The 19,338-nt window shown below is 43.4% G+C and overlaps 1 long non-coding RNA gene across 1 annotated transcript; it reads right to left on the reverse strand.

Moving 5' to 3' along the window:
* Positions 1-3,874: 3,874 nt before the first annotated feature.
* LOC133250118 (uncharacterized) lies at positions 3,875-16,967 on the reverse strand. The gene is made up of 3 exons (XR_009737237.1): positions 16,810-16,967; positions 11,456-11,563; positions 3,875-4,366 (listed from the first exon to the last, which is right to left on the reverse strand). It is a non-coding gene; the product is annotated as an uncharacterized LOC133250118 (long non-coding RNA).
* Positions 16,968-19,338: the final 2,371 nt, after the last annotated feature.

Genomic DNA, 19,338 nt, shown 5'->3' on the forward strand with positions numbered 1-19,338 from the left:
AATTTCAAAGTTTGGAAAGGTAGACATGAAACTGCCATAATTCATATATAATACTGTCTACAAAGAAAATGTAAATGAATATACAAAGAAGTGAAAAGAATTAGTAGGAGTGTTTATTAAGGCCTATGGATCTAAGATGTAAAAGTTAGAACATTTCTTTAGATCCAAAAAAGAAAGTTCAAAAGATCAGAAAATAAAAATTTAACTATCCAGATATCATCCCAACCAAACATGCAAACTACAAAGAAATAAGGTTTTAACAATGGCACACAAATTACTTTTTTGGTGACAAATTAAAAACTTTATTGAAGGACATTAAGAAGACCCAGCTAAACAGACATAGCATGTTTATGTATAGAAAGTATTCATGTTGTAAAGATGTCAGTTCTCCTCAAACTGATTAATAGACTCAATTCAATTCTAGTTTATATCTCAACAAGTTTTCTAATAGAACATGATGAGAACATTCTAAAGTTTTCATGAAGTACATTGGTCGAATTTTCCGGGAAGAAGATGCAAAGATGAGGTTAGAGGTTTATTGAGTGTAATGTCCATGAGAGATACAGGAAAGAGGGAGCTGGAGGGGGCAGACAGACCCTTCAGATTGATTCTACCTCTGTGAAAAGATAGGAGGAAGAAGGGAGAACCAGGCAAGGAGAGCCTCGGTCTGCAGAGTAGCTATCAGAGGTCTCCACTAGTCCAAGGGGGACTTGGGTATATGGCTGCCTGAAGAGACTCCCACTCAGGCCAGTGGGAGCCCTTCCTCAACCACCTTTGTGTTTGGTCATTAGCTGGGCCTGTCCATGGAGTGCACAGCCTTGGGTTTGAAGATGATGAAGACGCTGAAGTGACCTCTGGCTGGAAACGGCGCGCTGAGTGCACTCCCTAGGGCGCGTTCTCTCTTTGAAGGGAGATCTAAGTTAAGCGTGTGTGCTTTCGCAGCTGCTGCAAAAGTCAATTTATCACTCAGTCGTGTCTGACTCTTTGTGACCCCATGGACTGCAGCACGCCAGGCTTCCCTGTCCTTCACCATCTTCTGGAACTTGCTCAAACTCATGTCCATCGAGTTGGTGATGCCATCCAACCATCTCATCCTCTGTTGTCCCCTTCTCCTCCTGTCTTCAATCTTTCCCAGCATCAGGGTCTTTTCCAGTGGAGTCAGTTTTTCCATTCAGTTGGCCGAAGTATTGGAGCTTCAGCTTCAGCATCAGTCCTTCCAATGAATATTCAGGACTAACTTCCCTGAGGATGGACTGGTCAGATCTCCTTGCAGTCCAAGGGACTCTCAAGAGTCTTCTCCAACACCACAGTTCAAAAGCATCAATTCTTTGGCACTCAGCTTTCTTTCTAGTTCAACTCTCACATCCACACATGACTACTGGAAAAACCATAGCTTTGACTAGGTGGACCTTTGTTGGCAAAGTCATTTCTCTCCTTTTTAATATGTTGTCTAGGTTTGCCATAGCTTTTCTTCCAAGGAGCAAGCGTCTTTCAATTTCATGGCTGCAGTCACCGCTGCAAAAGACAAAGTGCCAAAATCAGGAGGAAGAGATTTGCCCTTCTGAATAAGGAGACATAATAAAACTGTAGTAATTAAGGTGTTACGGCATTAATATGGGGACAGTTAGGCAGGCCAATGGGAAAAAACAAGGAGTCCAATATCTGATCCACGCATATTTGGAAACCTGTTAGATGACCGAGCTGGCCCTGCAGATTAGCAGGGAAAAGATGGGAAACTCTGTTAATGGTGCAAGGATGCTTTGTTATCTAGATGGTAAGAAGTGAAAGTGGATCCTCGCTTTGTCTCAGACAAAAGAATATTTCAGATGGATTGAGTACTCAGTGTCAATGGCAAAACTTTTACAAGAAAATACAGGAGAATGTCTTTATGATCTTGAGATACGAAGAATTTCTTAAGATCTGAAAAGCACAAATCATAATGGGGAATATTGACAAATTCCATATCTTAAAATTGACTTTTGTTCATAAAAGTATATTATAAACAGAGTAAAAATGTAACCTATGAACCAAGAGAACATACTTTTTTTAAAACATTTTTTTTGTATTGAAGCATAGCCGATTAACAATGTTATGATAGTTTCAGGTGGACAGCAAAGGGACTCAGCCACACATATACATGTATCCACTCTCCCCCAAACTCCCCTCCCATCCAGGCTGCCACGTAACATTGAATAGAGTTCCCTCTGCTATGCAGTAGGTCCTTGTTGGTTATCCGTTTTAAATTTAGCAGTGTGTACATGTCCATCCCAAACTCCCTAACTATCCCTCCCCTCCCCCTATCCTTCCCTGGGGCAACCATAAATTCATTCTAAAACTCTGTGAGTAACAGAACAAACATAGATACAGAACATGTATTTATGTTTTTAATACATAAAATTGAGACAGTACTAATATGTACAGTATGTTTGAAGAAAAGCTCTTGAGAACCAACCAGAAAAACACCCCCAGTGATTCCAATGGGTAAAGGGACTAAACACAGGAAGAAGAATTTCCCAAAAGAGAAAATGTAAATGGTCGATAAACACAAGAAAAGATATTCAATCGCCTTAGTAATGGAAGAAACACTAATTAAAATAGGATATAAAATTTTGCAACTATTATACTGGCAAGCAAATAACTTGAAAACACCAGTTTTTTGGCAAGAATGTGGAGTAATAGGAGCTTTCGTATGTTGCAGGTGGGAGTGTTCATTGGCAGAATCACTTTGGAAAACGGTTTGTGATTATCTCATAAAGTTGACGCTACGCACATCCTGTGACCCTCGATTCTACCCCAGAGTATTTGTTCTTTGGCAGTTGTCTTCACACTGTAGTGCGAATGTTTCCTGGGGTTTCATGAAGATTTTTCCAGGACTCTGCAAGCGTAGGTGTCTTTGAGTGAATTAATTTTTAGATCTTCAATATCTATCTGTACTCTTTTCTAAAATTGTTCTGTCTGATAACACACTTTAGAGAAAAAAACAAACTTTGTTGGTTCTCCCTTTTCACAATCATCCTTATTCTGTTGCTACAAAAGAAAACCTCTCACTGACCCTCTCTCACTTGGGTGCATCTCTCTGGGATGTAAAAAAATCCCTGGGGAGCGCCAAAAAGTCAATGCGAGATATTGTTGCCCTGAGGCTTCTGTCAATCAAGATACCATTAACCTGTGGTGGGGCTTTGTGATTTTTGTGGTCTTGTAAATTTTCTGTTAAGAGCAGAGTGTTGTGTTAGCAATGGAATATTTTGGTTCACATCAGGATATTCTGAATCTAGCCTCAGAGATGACAATTTTCCTTGCCTCCTGAAATCACCAACTACTCTCCAAAACGCATCACTCTTGTGAATATCAAAGGTAGCACAGTCTTATTTCACCCACAAGACAAATTTAGAGCAAGACTATATTTCTATCATGTGCCATGCACGCGTCCATCCCACTCATCTGCCTATGTATTGTCTATGTTAGAGTCATAATACAAAAGTAAAATGTTTGCCAGGGTTTCACAGCAAACTTTCGCTTAATTTGAGATACGAAGTCAGATCTTTCTTCTGACACAAAGTCTGGCCTGACTGATTGGTTAAAGCTAAAGATTAGTTTTGCCTGTTCAGTTATATCCTGGTTATTACTCATAAATTGAATGGATTCTATCTTCATCTCTAAAGTTTAGATGGAAATGTTTTAAAAGTACATGTTAGGATAAAAAGAATTTTATTAAAAATATTATATGAGCAAAATTTGATTAGAATCAACAATATTTCCTTTTTTTAACCTTTCCAGGTTACATAACCTATAAGCAAGGGGACTCTAAGCGAAAAAATTATAGATACGATATTAGCCCTTGATAAATCTTTCTGGAACAAGCATAGGATAAAAATTCTTTGTTCTGTTTCCCAGAATTTGATAAAAAACATTCCTCAAATGACTGAAAAGGATTTTATGAGTCAAATACTTGACAGTTCTTTACTTTCAACAAAATCAAAAAAGGGTCTCATCAAGTTGTCAGCTGAGGGTTCATTAAAAATAATTTTAAAAAATGCTAGTTTACTAAGTGACTCTGCCTAAAACCACAGAAGAATTCAAAGCATCAAATGATCTTTCTATACTGTTCCTTTCCAGCTTTAATATCAATGGCAATATTTCTGTGTCTTGAAACTTCCTGTAATGTACAGAAACACCGCAGCAGCTGCAGGAATCTCTGTGAGTTGAAGGCAAGGTGTCAGCCTGGGTGTGGGAGTCGGGGCTGGGCGGTTCCTGGAGACACACGCACACACTTTCCTTCATATGCGCCTGGCAACAGGGCTGCCCGTCGCCTGCGGTTTCCTCCCCAGCCGCATCCGCTCCTTTAGCGTCTCTCTCTGCCCCACTCCTACGGAAGATAAAATCTGATTTGAGAACAGGAAATGCTGGGTGAAAGTGCCAACTGCTCATGGATTTGTATGTGAATTTGCATCATCATAAGGTTTTACCATATTTGGTGTTGCTTTTTAGTTTTGAAGTCACGTCCAACTCTTTTTTCGGCCCCGTGGATTCGTGGACTGTAGCTCAACAGGTTCCTCTGTCCCTGGGATTTTTCCCAGGTAAGAATACTGGAGTGGGCTGCCATTTCCTTCTCCAGGGAGTCTTCCTGACCCAGGAATTGAACCCGAGTCTCTTGCACTGACAAGTGGATTCTTTACCACTGACCTACCCGGGAAGCCCTTTACCATATTTTTACCATGTCAAATATTACAGTCTTTGCAAACACTTAAGTCTCTATCTAAAAATTTTAGATGTTTGCTAAAAAAATATTTAAAGAAATATTTTGCTTCTCAAAGGTTTTAGCAGATACTCAGGCAAAAATAAGTTTTTTGAAGAGCTTTGTCTTAGGGAAATTCTTGCGTATACACAGTAGGGGTCAAATACAAGAATGTTTTTCATTCATAACAACAAAATGCTAGAATAATCAAATGCTCATTTGCACTAGAGTCAAGAAATAATGTATGCTGCATTCAGTCAATGAAATACCATTGAATAATAAAATTTAAGAAATGAAATTTATATTTATCTTTATGGTTTTCAAAGTTGAGTGACAAGAGATAGTTACAAAAGAATATATACATGATGATTTCTTTTATCTGGAGAAGGGCATGGAAACCCACTTCAGTTTTCTTGCCTGGGAGATCCCATGGACAGAGGAGCCTGGTGGACTACAGTCCATAGTATTGCAAAAAGTTGGACATAAACAGGACTGAGCACACATACCTATGAAAGCATGATTTCATTCATCCAAAGTTCAAAGATAGGCAAAACTAAATGTAATATTGCTTGGGATTTACCATGGAAAATCCATAAAGAAAAGCAAGAGAATGATTACTATAAGATTTAGGATAGCGTTTCTCTTGGTTAGAAGGGTGAAGTAATGCATTAAACACAAACCAGGAATTTACAGTATTCAGTTCAGTTCAGTTCAGTCGCTCAGTTGTGTCCAACTCTTTGTGACCCCATGAATTGCAGCATGCCAGGCCTCCCTGTCCATCACCAACTCCCGGAGTTCACTGAGACTCACGTTCATTGAGTCAGTGATGCCATCCAGCCATCTCATCCTCTGTCGTCCCCTTCTCCTCCTGCCCCCAATCCCTCTCAGCATCAGAGTCTTTTCCAATGAGTCAACTCTTTGCATTGAGGTGGCCAAAGTACTGGAGTTTCAGCTTTAGCATCATTCCTTCCAAAGAAATCCCAGGGCTAATCTCCTTCAGAATGGACTGGTTGGATCTCCTTGCAGTCCAAAGGACTCTCAAGAGTCTTCTCCAACACCACAGTTCAAAAGCATCAATTCTTCAGCACTCAGCTTTCTTCACAGTCCAACTCTCACATTCATACGTGACCACTGGAAAAACCATAGCCTTGACTAGACGGATCTTTATTGGCAAAGTAATGTCTCTGCTTTTGAATATGCTATCTAGGTTGGTCATAACTTTCCTTCCAAGGAGTAAGCATCTTTTAATTTCATGGCTGCAGTCACCACCTGCAGTGATTTTGGAGCTCAGAGAAATAAACTCTGACACTGTTTCCACATAGATTTCCCATGAAGTGATGGGACCAGATGCCATGATCTTCGTCTTCTGAATGTTGAAGTTTAAGCCAATTTTGTCACTCTCCACTTTCACTTTCATCAAGAGGCTTTTTAGTTCCTCTTCACTTTTTGCCATAAGGGTGGTATTATCTGCATATCTGAGGTTATTGATATTTCTCCCGGCAATCTTGATTCCAGCTTGTGTTTCTTCCAGTCCAGCGTTTCTCATGATGTACTCTGCATATAAGTTAAATAAGCAGGGTGACAATATACAGCCTTGGCCTACTCCTTTTCCTATTTGGAACCAGTCTGCTGTTCCTATTTGTTAAACTGCAAGGCAGATACCAAGTTTTTTTTTTTTTTTTAAAGATACCAAGTTTTAATCTTCTTCCTGTTAAAATTATAAATATGTATTATCCCTTTACTTATACACTGTTCTCCCATATGTCAGTTGTAAAAGTATTAATTAGAATATTATAAATGATAGTGCTGCTAGTTATAAAATTAATATGAAACATTGCAGTACTATTATAATACAGCATTTTTTAGAAGCAATGGAAGGAACATTTGGAAGAGATGGGAGGAACACAGGAGTGTCTAAGACTCACATCACCGTAAGGGATAAAAGTAGAGGTTAAGATAAGCAAGAAGCAGCCACAGCCTCTTACAGATAGACACCTCTCATGTTCCTGTTGGAGTCTTCTCTCGTCCAGTCCCCACCCCACCCTGTCCTCTCAGGAACCTCCAGGCAGCTGGGATGTTGGCACCGTCGGGAGGGTGGAAGTATTCTTGTTCTGCACGTTCTTTCTGTTCTGACACAAGACCCATATGGCAGCTGGGGCCCAGAAGCAAAGTCATGGTTAGGGTCTGGAAGGAAGGAGGCAGTTCGTTAGCCTCCTAAATCCTGAAGGGCTTTATTAGGAAGCCCTTTATTTATCCAACTGGAGGTTAAGGCAGACACAGCGGTGATTAGGAGTCAGCGAGCTTGCAGGGGCAAAGGCTCACTCCAGACTTCTTGTTGTTTAGTTGCTCTGTTGTGCCTGATTCTTTGCAACCCCATGGACTATAGCCCACCAAGCTCCTCTGCTCACGGGGTTTCCCAGGCAAGAATCCTGGAGTGGGTTGCCAATTTCTTCTGCAGGGGATCTTCCCGACCTAAGGATGGAACCCACATCTCCTGATTCTTTACCACTGAGCCACCCGGGAAGCCCGCAGACTCATTGATTCCAGGACTATGAGAACAAGGGCAATTCCAGCAGCCACCATTCTGTAAGCCTGTGCTCCCCATCACACAACCTGCCTCGTTGAGAGCCTGCTCAGGACCTTGGCTCTGAAAGCAGGCCACCCCCTTCAGTCACTGTGTCCCCAGGTCCAGTCTCAGCAATACCTTGGGCACATGTTTTTGGCCCCCACATTTCCTGTTATTCTTGCCCCTTGCTCATCCTTAGTGGATATATGGACTTGGGACCACTGACTTCATCTACTGCTCATGCTCTTTGTACTGGGTAAGTGAGGCCTGAGTAAGACCCCTTAGTTTTAGCTTGGCTCTGCCCAAAGATGGGACTCACTTATACAGCCTTCCTCTGGTCTTCCTCCACTTGGGAACTGAGGGCTGGTCCCAGTCCACTGCAGGGTCCTGAGGAGACCTGTCGTGCTGGTTTGAAGGACTCCAGAGAAGCTAGGATGGGCAGAAAAGTCCCACTCGGCAGCACTCTTCTCACGAGATATCCAAACTATTTATGGTGAGAACGACTCAGGGCTTGGGCAGAACCTGAGCAAAGAACATTCATGTTGGGTCATATACTCAGTGAAAAGGGAGCCGGGCTGGAGCATCTTATCCCATATTCTCCCAAGCGTTTTCATGAGCGTTTTCATCATTCTTTCCAATACATCATGCAAACAGATAACAAAGGTCCATATAGTCAAAGCTATGGTTCTTCCAGTAGTCATGTACAGATGTAAGAGTTGGATCATAAAGAAGGCTGAGCACCGAAGAATAGATGCTTTTGAACTTTGGTGCTGGAGAAGACTCTTGAAAGTCTCTTGGACAGCAAAGAGATCAAACCAGTGAATTCTAAAGGAAATCAAACATGAATATTCATTGGAAGGACTGATGTTAAAACTGAAGTCCCAATACTTTGGCCACCTGATGTGAAGAGCCCACTCATTGGAAAAGATCCTAATGCTGGGAAAGATTGAAGGAAGGAGGAGAAGGGGACAACAGAGGATGAGATGGTTGGATGGCATCACAGGTTCAATGGACATGAGTTTGGGCAAACTCCAGGAGATGGTGAAAGACAAGGAAGCCTGGTATGCTGCAGTCCATGAGGTCACAAAGAGTCGACCTGACTGAGTGACTGAACAACAACAAAATACTGACTATCCAATCTTCCACTTGGGAAGTCATAATGCAGAGTTATAGTAAAGGCTCTGAGAAGTTTTGCAATAAAGATTTCATCCTGTGTCTGCCAAACATAGAGGATAATGAAACTTCATTCTTCCTTCCTTCTTCCTTCCATTTCCCCCTCTCCCTTCCCTTACTTCATCTCTCCTAACATCCCAAATGACTAGACTTGTCTAGCACACAATTGGGGTGACTCGTCTCTAGGGACAGGGCTCAATCCACAATAGCAAGTGAGAGGCGGGTCTCCCAGTAATTACGCACTGACCATTCGGCTGACCTTGACCCCCTGGTGCACTTGAGGAAGTACAAATCAACTAGCTCTGTGACACAACCGAAAAGAGCATGTTGGAAGGTCACCCTGACAGATGTTCCATATTATTAGTTGAGTTGGATGAACTCATTACGCTTAATGAGAATGAATTTATGTCATTTTATTGACATAAATTTCCCGGTAAAACATAGATCTAAGTAATAGAATGGTCCCTGTGCACAATGCTCCAGAGTCTTTCAACATGTTTCCGTGATAAATTACTTTACTTAATTGGCACCTTCTGTCATTCTGGTGACATTTTGCCTACTGATCATATAAACAGTTCTTGATTATCGATGCTCTACAACTGAATCATAAGGTAGATGTTCCGAAACATTGTATGGTGTTTAAATCATTTATATGTAGTCTCGGAGTGCATTCCTTCCTTCTATAAACATTATAAGTAGTCTGAGATCATAGTCCCCTGTTAAGTATGAGAAATAGAGGACTGAAGCAAAACCAATTTCACTTTTTCAACAGAAACTTATAAAATGGGACCTCCTGCATGCAAAATGCTACCCACACGATTTTCTCATCCTTGAGGCATTTTTTTTAGTATTTTGCAACTGAGAAATCTGAGACTTAGCAACTTTAAACTCTTCCAGGGTCATTTTTTTGCTGTGAGATTCCATTCGAGCGGAAATAAGCAAAATCTTGATACAGATAAAGATAATGCACATTTATACACTATCACACGTGTGCATCTTCCACATGTGGTTGTGGTTTTGTGTACGTTACTGTACATCACCCTACAAATCACAGTAGTGAACTATCTTTATTTCAAGCCCAGAAGCAAGTGTAGAAGCAGCAGTACATAGCCAATGGTAAATGACAACCCACTCCAGTATTCTTGGCTGGAGAATCCCATGGAGAAAGGAGCCTGGTGGGCTGAAGTCCATGGGATCGCAAAGACATGACTAAAGCGACTTAGCATGCACACATCCAACAAATTCGACATGAATGTGCACTCTGAACAAAGCTCATTGGTACCTAGGGGACTTCCTGTACATAAACAGCTCTGCGGGGTGGGCTGGGGTCCCCTGAGTCACTTTTACACAGCCTCTCCTCGCCCTTGGCTGTGGGGGCTTCAGCATGTCAACATCAAAGGAGATTAGGACCATTAATCTGGTTGTAAAGGGGGGCCAGAGACTCGTCTCAAACTACAATTAAATAGCAAAGTTTTATCAAATATAGGTTATTTAGGCTTTTACTGGGTGCAGCTTTTTATTCTTATGAGTTATCATAGGTTATATTATATGATATATACGGACTTCCCTTGTGGCTCAGCTTGTAAAGAATCCACGTGCAATGCAGGAGACCTGGCTTGGATCTCTGGGTCAGAAAGATCCCCTAGAGTAGGAAATGGCAGCCCACTCCAGTATTCTTTCCTAGAAAATCCCATGGACAGAGGGTCTGGTGGGCTACAGTCCACAGTGTCATAGGTGGCAGACATGACTTACTGACTAAACCACAAAACCACCATATGATATATAACATAATTATATATAATGCATATTGTATAACAGGTTATAAATTATTATTACAGGCTTCTATTAGACATAGGTTGCTTAGTTGCTAAGTCGCTTCTGATTCCTTGTGAATCTGTGGACTATAGCCTGCCAGGCTCCTCTGTCCATGGGATTTCCCAGGCAAGAATACTGGAGTGGGTTGCCATTTCCTTCTCCAGGGGATCATTCTGATCAAGGCGTCAACCCACACCTACTGCACTGCAGGCAGGTTCTTTACCACTGAGCCACCAGAGAAACCAGACATAGGTTTTCTTAGACACAGAGTAGGTGGATTTCATTAGACTCTAGGTTATTTGGAGATGCCTGTGTTTGGGGCAGCTGATTAGAATATGGGAGATTAAAGCTCCTTCTGGCACCGGGTGCCACCTTTGTCCCCAAGTCCCTCTCAGAACCCTCCATGGCCTGCCAGGCAGTTTGGAAAGCACTGGTTTAGGGTTAGAGCCAGGCTCTTGGCATTGGAAGCTGAGCATCCTGTGACCTTGGCAAACATCTGATGACCTTAGCAAGCCTCTCCCTCCCCCAGACACAGTCTCCTGGGACAAAGAAGGATTCAGCATCTTGCCCCCAGTCTGTCCCCCAGGGTTTTCTGAAGACTAATGAAACCAAGTCCACAAAGCATTCTTTGTTCCTTGGGGAACAGGGAGATGAAGGGAAGAGAGGAGAAAAGATGCTCTTAAGTTAAATGATCAGGTCTGGCCACACGAGGACAACAGTCTCAGATCCAGCCTGCTGTGCTGGATCTATCCATTCGCTTTTTTAGCAGAAGGGCTCAGAGCCTCTCCCGCTTCCCGCTACATCAGGAGGAACTGGAAAGCGGTTGACAGTTTTGTCTTCCTTCTGGTAGTCCCTAGGCTCTCCTCCTGCACCATTGATTGGTGGGTGTCTGGGGGACCGCAGAGGGTGGAGAAGGATGAGATCACGTGGGTAGCAGCTAAGCTCCTGTCCTTGACACAGGCTTAGGCGGTGATTCGGCCTGAGACAAGGATTGCTGAGTTACTGTAAAGAGAAAGCCTCTTCTAAATGCTCAGACTCCCTGGCTCTCACTGCAGGCTTGAGGGATTTGACTGTGAATACTTCTGGAATCCTCTCCAGCTTGTTCTTGATTAACCATTGAGATGACAATACACATTTCAGCAAGAAGTAGACCTCACTGCTCTCACCAGAGAAGACTGAATAAGATGTTAGCCATTGTCCTGAAACCCTGATGGACGGACTGGTTGATTCGTGTTTGTATCATTGTTGTGCTTTTGCACGTCATGCAGAGCATCCTGCAGAAAAATAGAGAAGCAGAGATGAAAACACAAAACCAGTGCAATGGTCCCTTCCTAGATTTTAGAGGTGGGTAGACCATCTGATATTGTAAGCAGAATGCAAGGATACGCTTATGGATTTACTTAGAGAGAGGATGCGTAGGTTTGATCAGATTTCTAAACATTTAAAAGCTGCTTGTTCATGAACAAGGTCTGTTGTAAAAGGTTTTGTGTTAATGTGTTAACACAATTAACACAATGTGTTAATACCTTCTGGTATTAATTTAATCTGAGTCAGGTGGAGTGGTGATGGGATGTACAGGTGAAAATATGAACTTCTGAAGGTGGCCACAGATGGCCCTAAGAGACAGTAGCTGGACAAGAGAAGCAGTAAGGATTTCTCCTGGGGTGTTTTAACCTGATGCCTGAAAATAGGAAGGTGAATGAGACCATTCTGGGAGAAGAGGACAAACCGATGGTGAGAGAAGGCTGAGTGGAGAATATATGTCTTCAAGGTTCCAAGGAGTCTGCAAATATTTTGGGAAGACAAGGCAAGTATGTTCCCCCAACCCTTATCACCCCTTCCTTAGTAGGGGTGCATGCATGGTTAGTCCCTTCAGTCATATCCAACTCTGTGACTCCTTGGACTATAGCCTGCCAGGCTTCTCTATTCATGGACTTTCCCAGGCAAGAATACTGGAGTGGGTTTCCATTTCCTTAGTAGGGAGAATCATAGTAATTTTTCTTTTACAAATACTGTGCTTTATAAGTAAGGGTGGAGAAAGGTGCCCAACCTGTACACATTTGTGGCACCTAATTTAGTATTTAGCAATCATCCAGTAATCTATTTACAGTAAGTCCCCCACATAAGAAGTTCTGTGCTGAGAGTGTGTTTGTTAAGTCCGAGTTTTTCATAGTTCCAACAAAGTTAGCCTGGGTACCAGAGTAACACAGTCAGCTATATACTGCTATTTTAACGCTTGCTTCTGGACATCCTGGGCTTGAAATAAAGACACTTGTACTTCTGTACTCTATACAGTACTGTACAGTAAAGTGCACAAAAGCACAACCATTTGTAGAGAAGGCACACATGTGACGTTGTACATCAGACACGTGAACTTACTTACATGATTGAACAAGTGAACGCACATTCACATTTTTGAAAGTTTGCAACCTGGAAGTTTGTAAGTAGGGGACTCACTGTATTATCTCCCCAACTTAAATTCTCTGAGGGCACGAGCTGTGTCTTATTCATCGGTGCTTTTCCAGTACCTACCACAGCCTGTATGGCCTAGGCTTTGTATAATGGCCTTGACGAATCCTGCTTCCCTCATCCCCTTCCCGCCCCCCATCAAGAGGTGGTGTCTATTTCTTCACTGCTTGAACACTGGCTGACCACATGGCTGTTTTGACCAATGGAATGTGGAGCAGGTAACTTGATACACACTGTAGAGCTCTGAACGTAAGAGGCCTTGTGGCTTCTGTGTTCCCTGTCTGGGAACCCTGCGAGCCCATGTCCAAGCCAGCTAGAGGCACCGCCTGCAGAGACAGAGCCTGGACAATCAGAGAACAGGAGAGGAGAGACACAGCTACCCCACAGCCTCTCTGGTCATCTGAGCAGAGATACCGGATGTAGACATGAAACAATCTTGCATCCTCCAGCCTAGCTGAACCGTCCCAGCCAACACCACGTGAAACAGACACAGGCTGTTCCAACCCAGACCTGCCCGAATCTCAGAATGCTGATCAGATGAATGTGTGTGGAAATAGGAAGCCTCTACATTTTAAGTTGCAATCCACTAAATTTTAAGAGCAACAGATTATTTGATACGATGGCAGATAGATGACACTTAACAGACATGTATTGGTGAATGAATAAACGAGTGAAGCTAACCTGCTCTCCTCACTAAAGAGATGCAGATTATCTCTGAGGAATGTCAGGTCGATCAGTATATACTTGTTAACCACTCATCTGAGTATGTAGGGTTAAATAAATACTGCTATCAAATTTAGTGTGTCGATTATCTTATACCAGCTCTCCCTGGTGGCTGTCTGGAAGATGTCCTGCTTTACGGGACACGGAAGTGAGTGCCATGGACAGAGTGACACAGGGCTTCAGAGAGGTGGGTTGGAGGGACATATGGCTGCTCAGGGCGGTGGAGTAAGGCTTCTGAGGGGGTGACTTCTGAGATGAGGGGGTTTCCTCCACCGTCTGGAGCAGCAGAGAGAGCCTTGAAAGCAGTGGAAACTAAATGACCAAAGACACAGAAGCTGGAGACGTTTCACAGCAGGCAGAGACCCACGAGCCGCTTCCAGGACTGTTTTGTTTCACCAGAACTTACCGATGGTTTTAAGATTCCACGTGTACCTGAGGGAGTGGTGGATGGCGGAGGGCTGGTGGCTGACGGAGGAAATGCCAAGGAGGTGAGCTGGAACCTGAGTTTGGGCAGTCCTTGTGGTCTGCAGAAGTAGAAGCTTTCCCTCAGGACACTGGCAACCACTGGAGGATTTTTTTTTTTTTTATGTTTGATAGGCTTTATTTTTTTAGAGTAATTTTAGATTCTCAGCAGTATTGAAGAGAAGATACAGAACTTTCCCATATACACCCCGCCCTCACGTATGCACAGCCTCCCTCGTTATCAACATCCCACACCGGAGGGACACAAATGATGAGCCTCCACCGACACACGCTAGTTCTCCAAATTCTACCGTTTGTGTTGGGTCACTCTTGATGTATATCCTGAGGACTAATTTACGATGGCGTACACCTCACTGCCTTTGTGCTCGCTGCAGGCCGTCAGGAACAGTCGCATGAACTGCGCGCTGCTCAGTCAGGTTGTAGTCTGGGTGTGTATCTATGTGGCCCCTCGATTTCCAGGTGCCTGGCACATAGTAGGTGTTCAATAAACATACAATAAAGTGAATGCAAAGCTGTCTTTCAAGATTCTCAACTATTCCTTCAGCTCCTTCTCTTTATTTGTGGCCCAGGAAGATAAGATTGAAATATTAATATAGAGAAAAAGTGGTTTCTAGCCTAGAAGTTCTTTCCAAGTCTTTTTCAAACCAACAAATTCCCTGGCATCTAAATCCTAAGTCTGAACCTGTTTATTCTAGTTTGGAAAAGACTTCAGACATGACCCCCAACCTGACACAGGACCTATGTTATTCTCATTTTATCATCAAAAACTTCATCTTTTCATAATTTCTCTTCTTAGCTGCAAGATCCTGGCAAGTTTGAACTTGGCACAGATGTAAAGAACAGACTATTGGCCTATGTAGGAGAAGGTGAGGGTGGGATGATGTGAGGGAATAGCATTGAAACATATATATTACCATATGTAAATTAGATGATCAGTGCAAGTTCGATGCATGAAGCAGGACACCCAAAGCCAGTGCTCGTGGCAACCCAGAGGGATGGGGTGGGGAGGGAGGTGGGAGGGGGATTCAGGATGGGGGGACACATGTGCACCTGTGGGCGATTCATGTCAATGTATGGCAAAACCACCACAATATTGTAAAGTAATTATCCTCCAATTAAAAAAAAATGTATATATGCATATATAAAAGAGGAGCCTAAGGAGACATGATTGTAATGTGGTCTCCCAGATGGGATTCTGGAAAAATAAAAAGATATTAGGGGAAAATCGAAGCTATCTGAATAAGGTATGGCCTTTAGTAAAAAAAAGAAAGATAAACATATAAGGGCTAGATCGTAATAGATATGAAATTAGAGAAATTTCATATGGCAACTCATGAAAAAAATCCACTGGAGGATTTTAAGCAGAGGTGCCACATGACCTGATCTGTAAAGACAGCCCCCGGGTTGGGAGACTTAAGGAGCAATCCAGGTTTCTGAGTCTGACCCCAGGTAGCAGGCTCTGCTTTCTGTTTGAAGCTGGCTGCCTTGCTAGAAGGGCATTCCCCTGAGGCCACTCCGCGTCCTTGTTCATCTCTTTCCCACGCACAGAGGTCATCAAGTGTCACTGCTGAGATAAGGATACCTGCTAACTCGTGTACTTGTTCTTCAGACATTGACACGACCAAAAGACTCTTGGAATTGCATTTTCCTCTCGTGGTTATAAAACAAGTGTATAGTGCCTGAGTGTCTATAAACACTTACTTAAAGACAGAAGATCCCCTGGAGAAGGGCATGGCAACCCACTCCAGTATTTTTGCCTGGAGAATTCCAAGAACAGAGAAGTCTGGTGGGCTACAGCCCATAGGGTCACAAAGAGTCAGACACAACTGAAGCGACTTGGCACACAAAGACAGAAAAGACCAGAAAGTAGAATCTCACAATAAGGATGTGTTTTCAGAAGTCCCTTAGACACATTCTTGAGTGAGCAACTCATGATTTTCTGCAAATATTTTCTGTGGGCTCAGAACCACATATTAGGGGACTTTTACGAGTTGAGTGGACCCTGTTCTGGAATGCATTAGACTTCAGAGGCCAGAGAGGGTTTGGTTCTCCCTCTGATCCCCGGGATTTATGACATTTTTAATCAGGAAGAAGGATCTGCAAGATTTCTTCCAATTTCAAATGAAGGCAAAATTTATGTGCGGTCGGGTGAATTGGCCGTCTCTTTCTAGGAAAGGCCATTTCATTTCCAGCTTTCATTTAGAGTTGAGATTGATTTATCCCCTTGGTTAAGTGCCACCTGGTACTTGAACTGAGGTGTTTTTGAGATGTTTATTAGACTGTGGCCTGAGGCTGGTGGTGTGCCTGGCTCAGTGGCACCACTGTCCTGTCCCCCCACAAGCCACTGCCAGGCTGCACACACTCACGCTCAAAGCAATGCCAGTCCCAGTCGTAGAATAAGTACAAGGCGATCAAACCTCTACCAACGCCTTTCCAAGAGCTCCAAAGAGGATCTCAGTCTTGTTCCCAGTGAAACATTTTGAAACATAGAGTTTCCATCTTTGCTGGCATATTCCAGTCCCAAATTCTGCTTCTCTCTAAAGTGAAAGTGAAAGTCACTCTGTGAGTCCAGGCCAGAATACTGGAGTGAGTAGCCTTTTCCATCTCCAGATCTCCCCAGCCCAGGGATCGAACCCAGGTCTCCCACATTGCAGGTGGATTCTTTATCAGCTGAGCCACCAGGGAAGCCCAAGAATACTGGAGTGGGTAGCCTATCCCTTCTCCAGTGGATCTTCCTGGCCCAGGTATCGACTCAGGGTCTCCTGCATTGCAGGCAGACTCTTTACCAACTGAGCTATCAGGGAAGCTACCAAAGAAGCCATAAAACTCTCTCTAAAGGTCTCACTCTTTGGTCTCTTCCTTTTCCTTGTTTAGTCCAAGTGTTTACCTTCTCAAATCAACGTCATCCCCTCAGCCTTCATTATCTGGATCCAACCAGACAAAGACGAGCCGGGAATGACGGTCACCAGAATCTTCTTCCCACAACAACAGAGTGTTGGAGAAGTCAGGAAGAATTCTGAGTTCTGAACCCGGGCCTCGGAGGCCTCTCTGCCTCTGTTCTGGTCACAAGAGCAAGCCAAGAAGCCTGTGGGAGGCTAAGACTGTGGGAGGTGCACAGGAGATGGGGCCGATGAGGGCATCCTTGACCACCCAGGCCCCCACGTACACACCAGTTGACCACAGCTGTGGGCAAGCCCAGGAGAGACCAGCCAAGCCTAGTCCAGATCAACAGAACCACCCAGCTGCCCCCCAGAATTGTGAGTGTCAATTCAGAGCTATTGTTATAGGCCATTGAGTTTTGCTGTGAATTTTTGTTATGACGCAGTACTGTGGCCATAGGTAGGCAATGGGGACTGTCCACTGCCTTAAGTGCATCTCGATCCAGGTTAAAGTCTAGCCTCTACCTCACCTAATCCTAAGGAGGTATCTTTGCCCAAGTCAACCTACCACACGATTGTCCACTCAGCCGCATTTCCTTAGCATAGATTAGGCATCAATCTTATTTCTGTCTTGTGACTTTTCCCATTTTCCTCTTGTACAGAAGAGGCTCACTATTGAGGCAGGGAAATTTTCCCTCCTTCCCTTCTAGGTTCTTTGGTTGGCCTAATAATTAAATGGACATAGCATGGATTAATAGGGAAAAAAATCAAATTTCATTTCATGTGTACAGGAGACCCCCTCAAAATATGAGACTCAAAGAAATGACCAAGCTTTCATACCTTTTAGACAAAGAAACAGTAAATTTGTAGAGACTTGACAAGACAGAGGAGTTTGGCCTTGGGGTAGTAAATTAGTGAAGAAATAGCAAGATTAGTTTGTTCAGCCTTCTCAGATCTAAATTCCCTATTTCTGGTGGTAAGGATGCCTTCTACCCTCCTGGGACAGGAAGTGGACCTTCCACAGGGGAGATTTATCTCCTGCTTTCAGAGGGACAAGGGAGGGTCAGAATGTCCTTCTTGTCCTGGCTGTTTCTCAGATAACTTTAATTCAAAGTAATCAATGTGCCAAAGTGACATATTCAGGGGTGGCATATTCTGTCCCCCTTCATTCTGTGACCTTGCCACACTGCCCCCACCAAAACTGTGTCCCATTTTAGCAACTCATGATGTAAGATCATCACCACTGCAGGGAAAAAAGAACTTTTAACCATCCACATAAAATCAATAATATTAATTCTTAAACTTGCCTCATGCATGTTGTTCCATGACAAATGTTTGTCAAGAGAGAAACAAAAAGCAAAGAAAGCACATGAGAGATTTCCCTGGCAGTCCAGTGCCTAAGACTCTTTGCTCCCAATGCACCGGGTCGGGGTTATCAAACCTGGTCAGGAAACCAGATCTCACATGCTGCAATTAAAGATCCCACATGCCACTACTAAGACCCAGTGCAGCCAAATAAATTGATTGTTATTTAAAAACAAAAAGCAAAACCAAGCAGACAAAATACTTGAGTGTTATCCAAGCAGGGAAGAAGTCCCCAGGTTAGATGGCGCTAGTTCCCAACCCCCTGCCCTCCCCCTCCTCCACTGTGTCTGGAACTCTCTTTCTCCAGAAGAGATGGCAAGCTTCCTGAGGGCAGCATCCTTCTCATCTCGCTTTCATGTCTCTCTTGAGACCTTACAGGGCACCAAGAAAGAGGCCACCATAGATGACTGCTGGGGGACTACTTGGGTGTGTCTGACTCTTTGTGAGCCCGTGGACTGGAGCCCACAAGGATTTTCCATTCATGGGATTCTCCAGGCAAGAATACTGGAGTGGGTAGCCATTCCCTTCTTCAGGGATCTTCCTGACCCAGGGATGGAACCCATGTCTCCTGCATCTCCTGGATTGGCGGGCAAATACTTTATCGACTGAGCTACCTGGGAAGTCCAATCACTGGCTACTTGACGGACACATTAAAAGGTTTAGAAGCACCTGCTCCTTCTCCCAAAGGATGGGTATGTTGCAATTGTTGCCTGCTCTGTCCTCCTCCTCTCATTTCTCCTTGATCACTGCCTTGGAAGAGTCTTCCATCCCCACCCCAGGGAGCCCACTTCATTTCCTAATGACCTTCCCTGCTGAGAACATTCTTGTCTTGCTGTATCTAACCCAAATTTCCCCTTCTGTAGCTTCAGGCCAGTGCTCCTTAGTCTAAATCCTCTGAAAGGGAGAATAATTCCCTTGATTAATTTATATTGTAATCTCAAAGCTGTTTATACATCACAGTTTCTGCTTCCCCTGGAGTCTCCTTTCTTCCTAGATTAGAGGAATAAGATTTCTCTCTCTCCATTTCTTTCCTATACCTGCATTTTTGGTTTACAAACCTCTAAGGTGTTTCTAAGTGTTGTATTGAGATATCTTTCTTTCTGGGCTGATGTATAATAATTGCTCTCATT

Source organism: Bos javanicus, chromosome 6 (genome assembly GCF_032452875.1).
Source record: "Bos javanicus breed banteng chromosome 6, ARS-OSU_banteng_1.0, whole genome shotgun sequence".
NCBI classification, from domain to species: Eukaryota; Metazoa; Chordata; class Mammalia; order Artiodactyla; family Bovidae; genus Bos; species Bos javanicus.